We start from the raw sequence: 14,130 nt of genomic DNA, 5'->3' as shown, positions 1-14,130 counted from the left end.
AAGTGCCCTCAATTTCTCATCCAATTTGAATGCAGTTGTAGATATTGTTTAATTCTTGAAATTGGTAGAATTTTTTTTGCTTTAAACATTTTGTCTTATTCTATAAGAATACACAGAAGAACTGTACAAAAAAGATCTTCACGACCGAGATAATTACGATGGTGTGATCACTCACCTAGAGCCAGACATCCTGGAATATGAAGTCAAGTGGGCCTTAGGAAGCATCACTATGAACAAAGCCAGTGGAGGTGATGGAATTCCAGTTGAGCTATTTCAAATCCTAAAAGATGATGCTGTGAAAGTGCTGCACTCAATATGGCAGCAAATTTGGAAAACTCAGCAGTGGCCACGGGACTGGAAAAGGTCAGTTTTCATTCCAATCCCAAAGAAAGGCAATGCCAAAGAATGGTCAAACTACCACACAATTGCACTCATCTCACACGCTAGTAAGGTAATGCTTAAAATGCTCCAAGCCAGGCTTCAGCAATACATGAACTATGAACTTCCAGATATTCAAGCTTGTTTTAGAAAAGGTAGCGGAACCAGAGATCAAATTGCTAACATCTGCTGGACCATTGAAAAAGCAAGAGATTTCCAGAAAAACATCTATTTATGTTTTATTGACTATGCCAAAGCCTTTGACTGTGTGGACCACAACAAACTGTGGAAAATTCTGAAACAGATGGGAATACCAGACCACCTTACCTGCCTCTTAAGAAACCTGTATACAGGTCAGGAAGCAACAGTTAGAACTGGACATGGAACAACAGACTGGTTCCAAATAGGAAAAGGAGTACGTCAAGGCTGTATATTGTCACCCTGCTTATTTAACTTATGTACAGAGTACATTATGAGAAACGCTGGGCTGGAGGAAGCAAAAGCTGGAATCAAGATTGCCGGGAGAAATATCAATAACCTCAGATATGCAGATGACACCACCCTTATGGCAGAAAGTGAAGAGGAACTAAAAAGCCTCTTGATGAAAGTGAAAGAGAAGAGTGGAAAAGTTGGCTTAAAGCTCAACATTCAGAAAACTAAGATCATGGCATCTAGTCCCATCATTTCATGGCAAATAGATGGGGAAACTGGAAACAGTGGCTGACTTTATTTTTTTGGCTCCAAAATCACTGTTGATGGTGATTGCAGCCATGAAATTAAAAGACGCTTACTCGTTGGAAGGAAGGTTATGACCAACCTAGATAGCATATTAAAAAGCAGGGACATTACTTTGCCAACAAAGGTTCTTCTAGTCAAGGCTATGGTTTTTCCAGTAGTCATGTATGGATGTGAGAGTTGGCCTTTAAAGAAAGCTGAGTGCCAAAGAATTGATGCTTTTGAACTGTGGTGTTGGAGAAGACTCTTGAGAGTCCCTTGGACTGCAAGACGATCCAACCAGTCCATCCTGGAGGAGGTCAGTCCTGGGTGTTCATTGGAAGGACTGATGTTGAAGCTGAAACTCCAATATTTTGGCCACCTGATGTGAAGAGCTGACTCCTTTGAAAAGACCCTGATGCTGGGAAAGATTGAGGGTAGGAGGAGAAGGGGTCAACGGAGTATGAGATGCTTGGATGGCATCACCGACTCAATGGACATGAGTTTGGGTTGACTCCAGGAGTTGGTGATGGACAGGGAGGCCCGGCGTGCTGTGGTTCATGGAGTCGCTAAGAATCGGACACGACTGAGCAACTGAACTGAACTGATATGTATATAACTTTCACATTATTACAGAAAAGCAAGCCAAGAAAAATTGATCAACTAACCAAAATTCAGAAAAAAAAATGGCAAAAAAAAAGCAAGTGCAAAATAATGTTACAAAAATAATACCAAACATAAAAGTTTCATTCAAATATGAAAGTATGAATTCTCCTACTAATAGTTGAAAACTTTTAGATTGTATTGAAAATTAAGGTGTTTTGTTCATCAGAAACATAGGATGTTATGCAAAAGTGAAAAATAAATGAATATAAAATATTATACTCAGGAAATGAAAATAAAAACAGCAGAAGTAGTGATATTGAAAGTATATGAGGTAAAATTCAAGAGAAAATGCCAATAAGAGAATGTTAATAGTAATCAAAGTGGGCTTCCCCCGTGGTTCAGTGGTAAAGAATTTGCTGCCAGTGCAGGAGATATGGGTTTGATCCCTGACCCTGGAAAATTTCACATGCCACGGAGCAACAGAGCTCCTGCTCCACAACTATTGAGCCTGTGCTCTAGAGCCTTGGAGCCACAACTGAAGCCTGCACACCTACAGCCGGTGCCCCGCAACAACAGCAGCCACCTCAGTGAGAAGCCCAGCCCCGCAACTAGAGAGTAGTCCCCGCTTGCCACAACTAGAGAAAACACGTTCAGAAACAAAGACCCATCACGGCCAAGAGTAAATAAATAAATATTACCAAAAATAATGATGATCAAAGCGTCGATCTACATTAAAGATACATGGTAAAATTTTATGAGCCGAATAACATCTCATTAAAAAAACAGAAGACAAAAGCTATTACAAACAAAACAAGAAATTCACAAACCCGTCATATTAGTGGGGATTTAAAACAGGATCTTTGTATTTGACAGAGTGAGGAAACTTTTAGAGCTATAGAGAAATTGAATACTATGAATATAACAGTAAAGGGGGTAAGTGGAGACTCCTGAGGTTTCATTTGAATAAGGAAGAATCACCTTTTAAGGTTGCGCTGCTCCCTTTAGCGTTTGTTGGGTGAGAAAGGAACAGCAATACTTCATCCTCAACCTAGCCCAAGACTTTGTTCTGGGATTAAATCATACTCTCACCTTAGTGCCTTTACTTCAGCTTTTCCTTAGTTTGGAAAAACCTGACCTCTGCCTGACGCATATTTACCTGACTCATCCTCACTGCATTTTCTTGAAAGCTCAAAAGCCACCTCCTCAAAGAGGCCTTCTCTTCATGATAGAATTCTCCCTGTTGGCTCTAGGCCATCACTATCTCTTATCGTGCTTTCTTTGTTTATTTTCTGCACATAAAATTATCACTATTTGACATTATATGATTATATAAACATTTGGTTTGTTTTCCTTTATATCCCTAGTACTAGAACTCTGTTTAGCATACAGTAGTACTGGCTCAATAATACAATTTGTAAATGAATGAAGTTACAAGTGTAAAAAATTTTAAACTTTTTCAAGTTCTTTGTGTTGCTATAAATCAATGGTTCTTGACGAAACGTGATTCTGCACCTTCCCCCCTTCTCAGAACATTTGGTAGCTTCTAGGGAAATTTTTGGTTGTCATAACTTGGTAAGGGTATTGCTACCTGCCAGCAGCTAGTAGGTAAAAACTGGGGATGCTGCTAATATCCTACGCTCCCACCACAAAGGAAATGCAGCTTGTTGTTTAATCGCTAAGTCAGCTATAGAGCCATTATTGCCTTTCTTTGGGAAGATACCTTCTTAGGATTTAACAAATTATGCATATGTAATAAGATTAAGAAAGGAATGGCAAACCACTTCAGTATTCTTGCTGTGAGAGCCCCATGAAGAGTATGGGGCTTGAAGTCAAAAAGATATGACACTGAAAGATGAACTCCCCAGGTCGGTAAATGCCCAGTATGCTCCTGGAGAAATAACTCCAGAAAGAATGAAGAGACGGAGCCAAAGCAAAAAACAATGCCCAGTTGTGGATGTGACTGGTGATGGAAGTAAAGTCCAATGCTGTAAAAAACAATATTGCATAGGAACCTGGAATGTTAGGTCCATCAATCAAGGTAAATTGGAAGTGGTCAAACAGGAGACAGCAAGAGTTGAACATAGACATTTTAGGAATCAGTGATCTAAAATGGACCAGAATGGGAGAATTTAATTCAGATGATTATTGTATCTACAACTGTGGGCAAGAATCCTTTAGAAGAAATGGAGTAGACCTCATAGTCAACAAGAGTCTGAAATTCAGTACTTGGGTGAAATCTCAAAAATGGCAGAATGATCTCTATTCATTTCCAAGGTAAACCATTCAATATCACAGTAATCCAAGTCTATGCCCCAACCACTAATGCTGAAGAAGCTGAAGTTGAATGGTTCTATGATGGCCTACAAGACCTTCTAGGACTAACACCCCAAAAAAGATGTTGTTTTCATCATAGGGGACTGGAATGCAAAAGTAGGAAGTCAAGAGATACCTGGAGTAACAGGCAAGGTTGGCCTTGGAGTACAAAACGAAGCAGGGCAAAGGCTAACAGAGTTTTGCCAAGAGAATGCACTGGTCATAGCAAACACCCTCTTCCAACAGCACAAGAGAAGACTCTACACATGGACATCACCAGATGGTCAATACCAAAATCAGATTGATTATATTCTTTGCAGCCAAAGATGGAGAAGCTCTATACAGTCAGCAAAAACCAGACCAGGAGCTGACAGTGGCTCAGATCATGAGCTCCTTATTGCCAAATTCAGACTTAAATTGAAGAAAGTAGGGAAAACCACTAGACCATTCAGGTATAACCTAAGTCAAATCCCTTACAATTATACAGTGGAAGTGACAATTAGATTTAAGGGATTAGATCTGATAGAGTGCCTGAAGAACTATGGACGGAAATTTGTGACATTGTACAGGAGGCAGTGATGAAGACCATCCCAAGAAAAAGAAATGCAAAAAGGCGAAATGGTTGTCTGAGGAGGCCTTACAAATAGCTGTGAAAAGAAGAGAAGCTAAAGGCAAAGGAGAAAAGGAAAGATACTCATCTGAATGCAGAGTTCCAAAGAATAGCAAGTAGAGATAAGAAAGCCTTCCTCAGTGATCAGTACAAAAAAAATAGAGGAAAACAATAGAATGAAAAGACTAGAGATCTCTTCAAGAAAATTAGAGATACCAAGGGAACATTTCATGCAAAGATGGGAACAATACAGGACAGAAATGGTACGGACCTAACAGAAGCAGAAGCTGTTAAGAAGAGGTGGCAAGAGTACACAGAAGAACTATACGAAAAAGATCTTAATGACCCAGATAATCACGATGGTGTGATCACTCACCTAGAGCCAGACATCCTGGAATGCAAAGTCAAGTGGGCCTTAGGAAACATCAATACAATCAAAGCTAGTGAAGGTGATGGAATTCCAGCTGAGCTATTTCAAATCCTAAAAAATAATGTTGTGAAAGTGCTGCACTCAATATGCCAGCAAGTTTGGAAAATGCAGCAGTGGCCACAGGACTGGAAAAGATCAGTTTTCATTCCAGTACCAAAGAAAGGCCATGCCAAAGAATGTTGAAACTACTACACAATTGTATTCATCTCACACTCTAGTAAAGCAGTGCTCAAAATTCTCCAAGCAAGGCTTCAAGAGTATGTGAACTGAGAACTTCCAGATGTACAAGCTGGATTTAGAAAAGGCAGAGGAACCTGAGATCAAATTGCCAACATCTGTTGGATCATCAAAAAAGCAAGAGAATTCCAAAAAAATGTCTACTTTTGCTTTATTGACTACGCCAAAGGCTTTGACTGTGTGGATCACAGCAAACTGTGGAACATTCTTAAAGAGATAGGAATACCAGACCATCTTACCTGACTCCTGAGAAATCTGTATGCAGGTCAAGAAGCAACAGTTAGAACCAGACTTGGAACAATGGACTGATTCCAAATAAGAAAAGGAGTACATCAAGGCTGTATATTGTCACCTTGTTTATTTAACTTATATGCAAAGTTTATTTAACTTTTATGCAAAGTTATATGCATCATGCAAAATGCTGGACTAAATGAAGCACAAGCTGGAATCAAGATTGCCGGGAGAAATATCAATAACCTCAGATATGCAGATGACATTACCCTTAGGCCAGAAAGTGAAGAGGAACTAAGGAGCCTCTTGATGAAAGTGAAAGAGGAGAGTGGAAAACCTGGCTTAAAACTCAACATTCAAAAAACTAAGATCATGACATCTGGTCCCATCACTTCATGGCAAACAGATGGGAAAACAGTGGAAACAGTGTCTGACTTTAGTTTTTGGGCTCCAAAATCACTGCAGATGGTGACTGCAGCCATGAAATTAAAAGACGCTTGCTCCTTGGAAAAAAAGCTATGACCAACCTAGACAGCATTTTAAAAAGCAGAGACATTACTTTGACAACAAAGGTCTGTCTAGTTAAAGCTATGGTTTTTCCAGTAGTCATGTATGGATGTGAGAGTTGGACCATAAAGAAAGTTGAGTGCCAAAGAATTGATACTTTTGAACTGTGGTGTTGGAGAAGACTCTTAAGAGTCCCTTGGACTGGAAGGAGATCCAACCAGTCAATCCTAAAGGAAACCAGTCTTAAATATTCATTGGAAGGACTGATGTTGAAGCTGAAGCTCCAATACTATGGCCACGTGATGCAAAGAGCTGACTCACTGGAAAAGACCCCGATGCTAGGAAAGATTGAGGGCAGGAGGAGAAGGGGACGACAGAGGATGAGATGGTTGGACAGCATCACTGACTCGATGGACATGAGTTTGAGCAAGCTTCAGGAGTTGGTGATGGACAGGGAAGCCTGGCATACTGCAGTCCATGGGGTGGCAGAGTCGGACATGACTGAGTGAACTGAACTGAATAAGATTAAAAATCAGTTTTAAGTGATTGCAAGAGATTAGGAGGTAGAGAGGGATGAATAGGCTGAGTGCAGAGGATTTTTAGGGAGCAAAGCTACTTTTATGATAGTTGTGAATATAAGTCATTATACTTCTGTCAAAAGTGTACAAGAGACCCTACTGTAGATTATGGACTTTGGGTGATTATAATGTGTCAGCATAGATTCACTGTTTGTGTGGGATGTTGATAATGGAGGAAGTTGTGCAGGTGTGGGGGCAGGAGGTATATGAGAAAATACTGTGCATTCTACCCAATTTTGCTGTGAATGTAAAACTGCTCTAAAAAATATAAAGCCTATATATATACAAAAAAAGCAGAGTTTTACCAAAACACATTGATATTCTAGCTCCTTGATGCTCAAATCATGGTCTTCAGATCAGATATGTTACATCACCTGGGAGTGAGCTTGTTTGAAATGCAGACTCTGGACCCCAGGCTTACTGTTTAATGGCGTCCTGGGCCCATCACAAGCACATGAGTTTGAGAAGCACTGGGCCAGGACACTGTTCTCATTCTTGGCTGTTCATTGGAACCACCTGGAGAGTTTAAAAAAATCTCAATGGCCAGGCCACATCCCAAGCCAATTAAATGAAAATCTGGAGGCTGGGGTTTAGGTATTACTATTTTTATAAATACTTCAGGTGATTTCAGAGTGCGCCCAAATAGTGTAGCATTGCAGGGATCATATGTAGAAGTTGACTAAAGACAGTTAAAAAACTGGTTTTGTAACTTGGGCCCTTTATAAAAACCACTGGTAAGGGCCAGGTGGTGAGGGTTAGAGGGGATTTGAGACGGAGGGTCTCCTTGGAGAGTGTAGGCATGCGTGAGCCTCCGTCCCCCCTCACCTCTGGGCCTGGGAGACTTGGTCTGTGCAGCCTGGGTGTGGGGATACAGTGGACTGGGGTCTGACTTCTGCCTGAGAAGAGGCTGAGGGAGACTGGTCACAAGGGGACTGAGCTTGCTTCCACCCAGGGCTGATCTAGGGGTGCCCTTTCTCATGAAATCAGAGTGAACCTCTGGGTGAGAACTCACAAACTGGCTTAAGGGAAAATTTCTCCCATGGCCTCTTCCCACTTTCGCTGTGACTGGAAAGGCTGTAGGAGAAAATGCATCTCCCCTTCAAAGCAAGTGCAGCAGGGGATTCCCATGGAGGTGCAGGCTCAGAAAGTCACCTTTAAATCATAGTGTAAAGCATTCTTGCAACAGTACCTGTCAGGTGGATACTCTGCTCTAGCTCGTATCCTTACTCCTTCTTCCTCTGCTTCCTCTCAAGACCCCCAGTCCTGGAAGGGCAGATGCCACAGCTACTGGCCAAGGAGATAGAGGAGCACCAGATAATGAAAGAGAGAACAAGTCATATGCCTAATGCCCACCCCCAGTTGCCTCCTATGCACAGCACCCCCTTCCTGCATGGGAGTGAAAATAAAAATCAGGTCTGAGGATTTTATTCTCAATCGGGGGCCTGGACACTTCCAACTGAGTCAGTATTTGGAACTTCAAGTGATTTTTATTATTTGAAAGTGAGATACAGGAAAAAAAATAATGCTCCAAGACTTTGGAATTAAATAACATCGTTCACTGAATAGAGTGTGAAGGACTGATGATGGGAGATGGGAGTAACAGAGACTACTGAATTCACTGTGTAATTCCAGCCCAGTGGATGGGCTACAGAAGGGTTCAGTCTGGAAAGAGGGGGGGTCAATTCACCAAAGAGGGCTACATCCTTCCATGTAATCGAGTGTAACAGAGCACAGAAGGAGGGGTCTTGGGGTGAGGGTCTGAGAGAGAGAGCTGGGAGAAGGGACTCAAGTGCAAGGCAAGGGCACAGGCTGGTTCCTGAGAAACGTGGACCAGGGGCCCTGCATGCTAGGCGTGTCCTGGTGTGTGGCTCTGAGAGTCACAGGCCACACACACGTATGTTTGGATGTCTAGAACCACGGCACTGCACTTTGGCTTTTTTTAAGCAAGACAAAGCAGTTGAATCAAGGATAATAAGGTTCTCTGTTCTTTGAGTTCCCTGGAACTTAAAAAAAGTTCCCTGGAACTTTGGACTTCCCTGGTGGCTCAGACCATAAAGCGTCTGCCTACAGTGTGAGAGACCGGGGTTCGACTTCTGGGTAGGAAGATCCTCTGGAGAAGGAAAAGGCAACCCACTCCAGTACTCTTGCCTGGAAAATCTCATGGATGGAGGAGCGTGGTAGGCTACAGTCCTACCTTTGTGGTAGGGGGTCACAAAGAGTTGGACACGACTGAGCGACTTCACTTTCACTCACTTTCTTTGAGTTCATGTCAGGATTAAATGACCCCCTCTCTTCCCTGAACCCCCCACTACCCACTGTCACACTTGGGGGCCAGTGAGGAGCAGACCTGTTCTCAGCAAGTCTGGCTGGCTCCTTAAGGGTCCACTTGGCCTCTCTGCCTTTCCCTGTTCAATAAGCAGGCAAAATTGGGCCCCTAAGCTGCAAAACAATGCTCTTTGAGGGGCTCCTGTGCCCCCACCCACTGTCTTCCCAAGGTGTCTCTAGGAAGAACTTCCAGGCCACTCTGGAAGTTGGGATGGTTTTGGACGGCTTGGGATGGTTTTCCCAGCTCCTCCTGTGCCTTGCCATCCACAGACTCCCACCCTTGGTCTCTTTCTAGTGTTAAAAAAGCTGGTTTGACTGTCCCGGGGGGAATTGAAAGTCATGTTTTTTCCATCCTTCAAGCTTGCTCAGGGGTCATCTGAGAGAATCCTACAAGCAGGATATATACTCTGTTCAAACTGTTGAGAACATTTTCAAAAATCATTTTTATTCCAGGTCACAAACACATTATCAATAACCTCTAAAATGTACAAACTGTATAGGTTACATTCTCTGACTAGAATTAAGAAAACTAGAAATTAAAAATTGTATGATAAACAATCAACAAAATTACTGAACCACTTTGGAAATTAAATATCACCTTTCTAAGTCACTCTTGGGTCTAGGCAGGAATACAGACAGACATCTCTAAGGAGAAGTATAGAACCAGTGATCATGATGACAACACAGAGAAAGAAATGAGTCAAACATTTATTTCCAGATGCCAAAAAGAGATGAAAGCAAACTACTACCACCACAACCCAAAGAAACAAGATGGTGAAGCTTATTTTGTTATTACAAAAGCTCCAGAAATTAATGAATTAGAGAATGGGAAACATAAATTGATAAATGCATTCAGAATCTGGCTCTTTAAAAAGACCGATGACTTAGAGAAACCATTGGCAAGGCTAATCAAGAAAAGGAAGATGTGATTGGGCAGATACGAGAAATGCTATACTATTAAAGAAAAATGTAGAGGAGTAGGTTTTACAACTTTATATTAATAACCTTGAAAATCTCAATGAAGAGGATAGTTTTCTGGAAAAATAAAAATTATCGAATTTGACTGAAGTGGTAGAAAAGATGCATAGATGAAAAATCCTAGAAGAAGCTGAGAAAGTTGTCCAAAAATGTATTACCCAGACTGTTTCACCAGAGGTGAATCAACAAACTGATCATCTCCATGCTGTTTAAATAGGGTTAGGATGTGGGAAAAGATGGGCAGCTGCCCAAGTCATTTTAGTAAGTCAGCGTTGCACACCGCTCCCCCACAACCCAACAAAAGCCAACCTGTCAGATGGACAAGAGAAGAACTGCAGCAGAGTTTCACAGTATAGACACAAAATAATAGAAAATTGAATGCAACCAAATGTGTAAAATAACAATAGACTATTGTACAAGCAGGACTAATATCAGCAAAACAAATGTTATTGTATCGCTGATCCTGTTTGTGACGCCAAGTTGCTAAACTCGGGGTAGGCAAGGCGCAAGCGGGAAGCTGGAAGAAAATTCAAGGAACCGTAGGAACTGCAGACATGTTTATTCTCTGCTGGTTGGCACAGCAGCTGTAGCAGCAGACGTACTATATTCTCCCCTCTTGTGGTTGACCCAATGGACACAGCTGTGATGCAGCAGTAATACCACCACTTTTTAGGTGGAGCTCACACATCAGTACCACAACCCCTGACAAAGGGAGTACCTCATGATGTGCATGCACAGTGCTATAAATGCACTCAACTGTTACATAGTCTTATTTACAAAATGTGGGGCAAGAGCAAGAGGCCATGGGGTGAGAGAGCCTGACCATACCATCTTGGCTAATTTGCTTTTCCCTACAGTTGTATAGTTTCAGAAAATCTCTTAATGTGATCAATTATGTTAATAGATCAAGGAGAATCACAAGACCACATTATTGCTGTCTTATGAGCTTAGGTTTTGAAATCAGAAAGTCTGAGTACAAATTCTGTCTTTTTTCAATTCCTAACTGTGAACCTTTTACACTTTCCCTATCTTCAAGTTTGGAAAATATTGTCTGAAGTCAAGGTCATATACAGATTAAATTAAATAATGAATATAACTCTTGGCACAGTGCTGAATGCATAAGCAGAGCTTAGTAAATGAGAATTTTAGAAAAATTCCAAGATATTGTCATCCATTCCTGGTGATGTTTTGTAAATAAAGCAAGAATTGAAGAACAGTCCTTTAGTATTACAAAGATAGTCTCTCTCAAACCAAAGCAATAATTAACTGTGGAAACATTTGTGACTTCCTAGTTAAACTCAGGAACAAGATATGGATGCCTCTGTCTCCCCACTATCAGTTATTAATGTTCCAGAAGTTCTAATAATGGATTTAACAAGAGAATAAAATACGAGTCACAAATATTCCCAAGGAAGCAATATTATCATCATCATTTTCAGGAGATATGGGTTTTTTTTTTTTTTGTAATTTGAACCTCTCAAAAAAATGGAAAAAGTCATAGAGCTAACAAGTGAGTTTAGTAGGGTAGCAGTCACAAAATACAGAATTAGATATGTAAAAACCAATACCTTTTTTTATGATAATGAGCAAGCTGTTAGGAACATATCATGGAATTATATTGCATTTACAGCAGCAACAACATTCATGGGAATTAACTCGACAAGAAATTGACAAGATTTACACAAAGAAAACATAAAGACCTTTAGAAAGAAACTTAAGATGAAGCTTAAAAGGAGATACAAACATTCTTTTCTAAGAAGAATCAACAATATAAGCTTTCAGCTGTTCTATTGAATCTATAAATGAACAAATTCCAATCAAAATCTCAATGAGGTGTTTTTTTTTTTCTTAGGGAAATCTTGACAAAATTATTGTAACTTTGTCTGGAAGACTAAAAGTGTGAAGAGGAAAATGGTGCAGGAGAGAAAGGTGGATAGACTTGCCCTACCAGGTATTAAATATAATTAAAGACTCCAACAATTAAAACCGATTCACTGGTACATAAAAACAGACAGGATTCATGGGACAGACTAGGAAGGTAGGAGCAAATCCAGATGTGCATGAAAATTTATTATTTCACAGACCAGTCAATAAGAAAATCTCAGCTTCTACTTATGTATGTTTTTATTTTTGATATTTTGTTTTGAAAAGATTTCAAGTTTTTTTTTTTTTAAGGTACAAGAAGAGTGCAATAAATTCCATTATCCTTCATGATGACTCACCAATTGTTAATATTTTACAATTGTTTACAACTTTAAGCTAATAAACTTATAAATCTTATGAATTCAAATCCTGGCTTTTTTCCACTTCTGACTGTGCCATGCACACACACACACACACACACACACACAAAGGAACATATTTTTTCTGTAACAATTGAGAGTAAGTTTCAGACCACATGTAACCTTTATGCTAGAGTGAAATTCTCCAAAGAACAAGGGTATTCTTTTATGTAACCATAACACAATGATCAAATTCAGAATATTTAACATTAAAACAATACTCCCAGGTGGCTCCATGGTAAAGAATCTGCCTGCCAAGCAGGAGACATGGGTTTGGTCCTTGCGTGAGGAAGATCCCCTGGAGAAGTAAATGACAACCCACTTCAGTATTCTTGCCTAGGAAATTCTATGGACAGAGGAGCCTGGAGGGCTACAAAATGTTTAGTCCATATTCAAATTTTACTGTTTCCCATTAATATCCACTTTAGATACCCCCCCTTCCTCTATCCAGGACTGGAATCTGGGGTCATTCATTATATTTAGTTGTCATGTCTTTAGTTTCCTTTGATCTGGAATAATTCCTCAGCCTTTCTTTGTCTTTCATGCTGCTTATATTTTTTGAAATATACAAAGCAGTAGTTTTGAAGAATCTCTCTCCATTTGTGTGTATCCAGCACTTCTTCAAAACTAGAATCAAGTTATGCATTTGTGTGGGAATACTGCACAAGGTATGTTATGTTCTTCTCGATGCTGCACTCTGGGAGGCACATGATGTAGGTTTTTCCATTATTGGTGCTGTCAACTTTGATTGATCACTTGGTGAAGTAGTGGTTAATGGATTTCTCCACTGTGCAGTTACTCTATCTTCTTTTGTGATAAATACAAAATCTGTGACATAATACTTGGAAGCTATTTAAATATTTGTTACTCATTTTGGCTAAATTAGTTGCTGCTAGGGTTGCTGTAAGGTGGTGATTTTCCAATTCTGTTATTCTTTCTGTATTTACTAGTTGGCCCTTACTGTACAGAAGAGCTTTCTCTCCGTGTTTTCCTCCCTCCTTCTCTTCTCTCTTCCTTCCTTTCTTTCTCCTCTGTCAGTGTGGACTCATGGATTCTTATGTTATTCAATGGGCCATCATCCATTACCATCATAATTCATTTTGATGCTGAAATTGTCCCCTATCTGGCAGCGGGTCTTTTGCCCTTGGGACCCGTTCCCGTCAGTTTTAAAGCTCTCCTTTGCTTTCTGGCACAAGATGTTCCAGGCTCATTTTGTACTTTCTCTGTCCCAGACTTGGAGTCAGCCATTTCTCTAAGGAAATTTGGTTCTTTTTATTGGGAAGTAGTATTGAGAAATAAAGATCAGGGCATAATTAAACATAAAAATTAAATCATGAAAGAACCAGAGATGAAGAGTTATATAATCTTTGGGTGAGAAAGAACTTTTAAATATACTATCAAAGCCAATACTCCTAGATTTAACTATATATAAATTTAGGGCCTTCTCTAGGAAGTCATCATAAACAAATATTAAAAGGTCCAAGCTCATTCCTTGGATTTCTTCTCTTCTCTTTCCATACTCCTTTCCTTGGTGATTTCAGGTGACGTTATGGCTTTAAGGATTAGTATATTCTGATACTTAACAATTTGCATCTCCAACCAGGATCTTGCTGCTGGATCCCACCCTTGTGTGCTCAACTGCACATTCAGGATCTTCACTTAGATGCCCGCTATGAATCCCAAACGTCTCTACCCCAGCCTCGCTTACTCATATCGCATCACCCCTCCATCAGAATCCCCATTGCCCCTTGGCTCTTACACCACTTGGAAGAGAAATCCAAGTCCTTATAATGGCCTCCATGCCTCAGTGTCACTGGTTCTTAACTATGGCTACACGCTAGAATCATCTGGAAATTTTAAAAAAAGTAGAGATGCTTGGAATAGGGCCAATTAAATGAGAGTCTCTGAGAGTGGGCCATCAGCATTAGGAATGTAGGAAAG

Source organism: Giraffa tippelskirchi, chromosome 4 (genome assembly GCF_054371585.1).
Source record: "Giraffa tippelskirchi isolate mGirTip1 chromosome 4, T2T-mGirTip1v1.2.pri, whole genome shotgun sequence".
In the NCBI taxonomy this organism is placed as follows: Eukaryota; Metazoa; Chordata; class Mammalia; order Artiodactyla; family Giraffidae; genus Giraffa; species Giraffa tippelskirchi.
The sequence above is the reverse complement of the archived record's forward strand: the minus strand, read 5'-3'. Positions refer to the sequence as shown.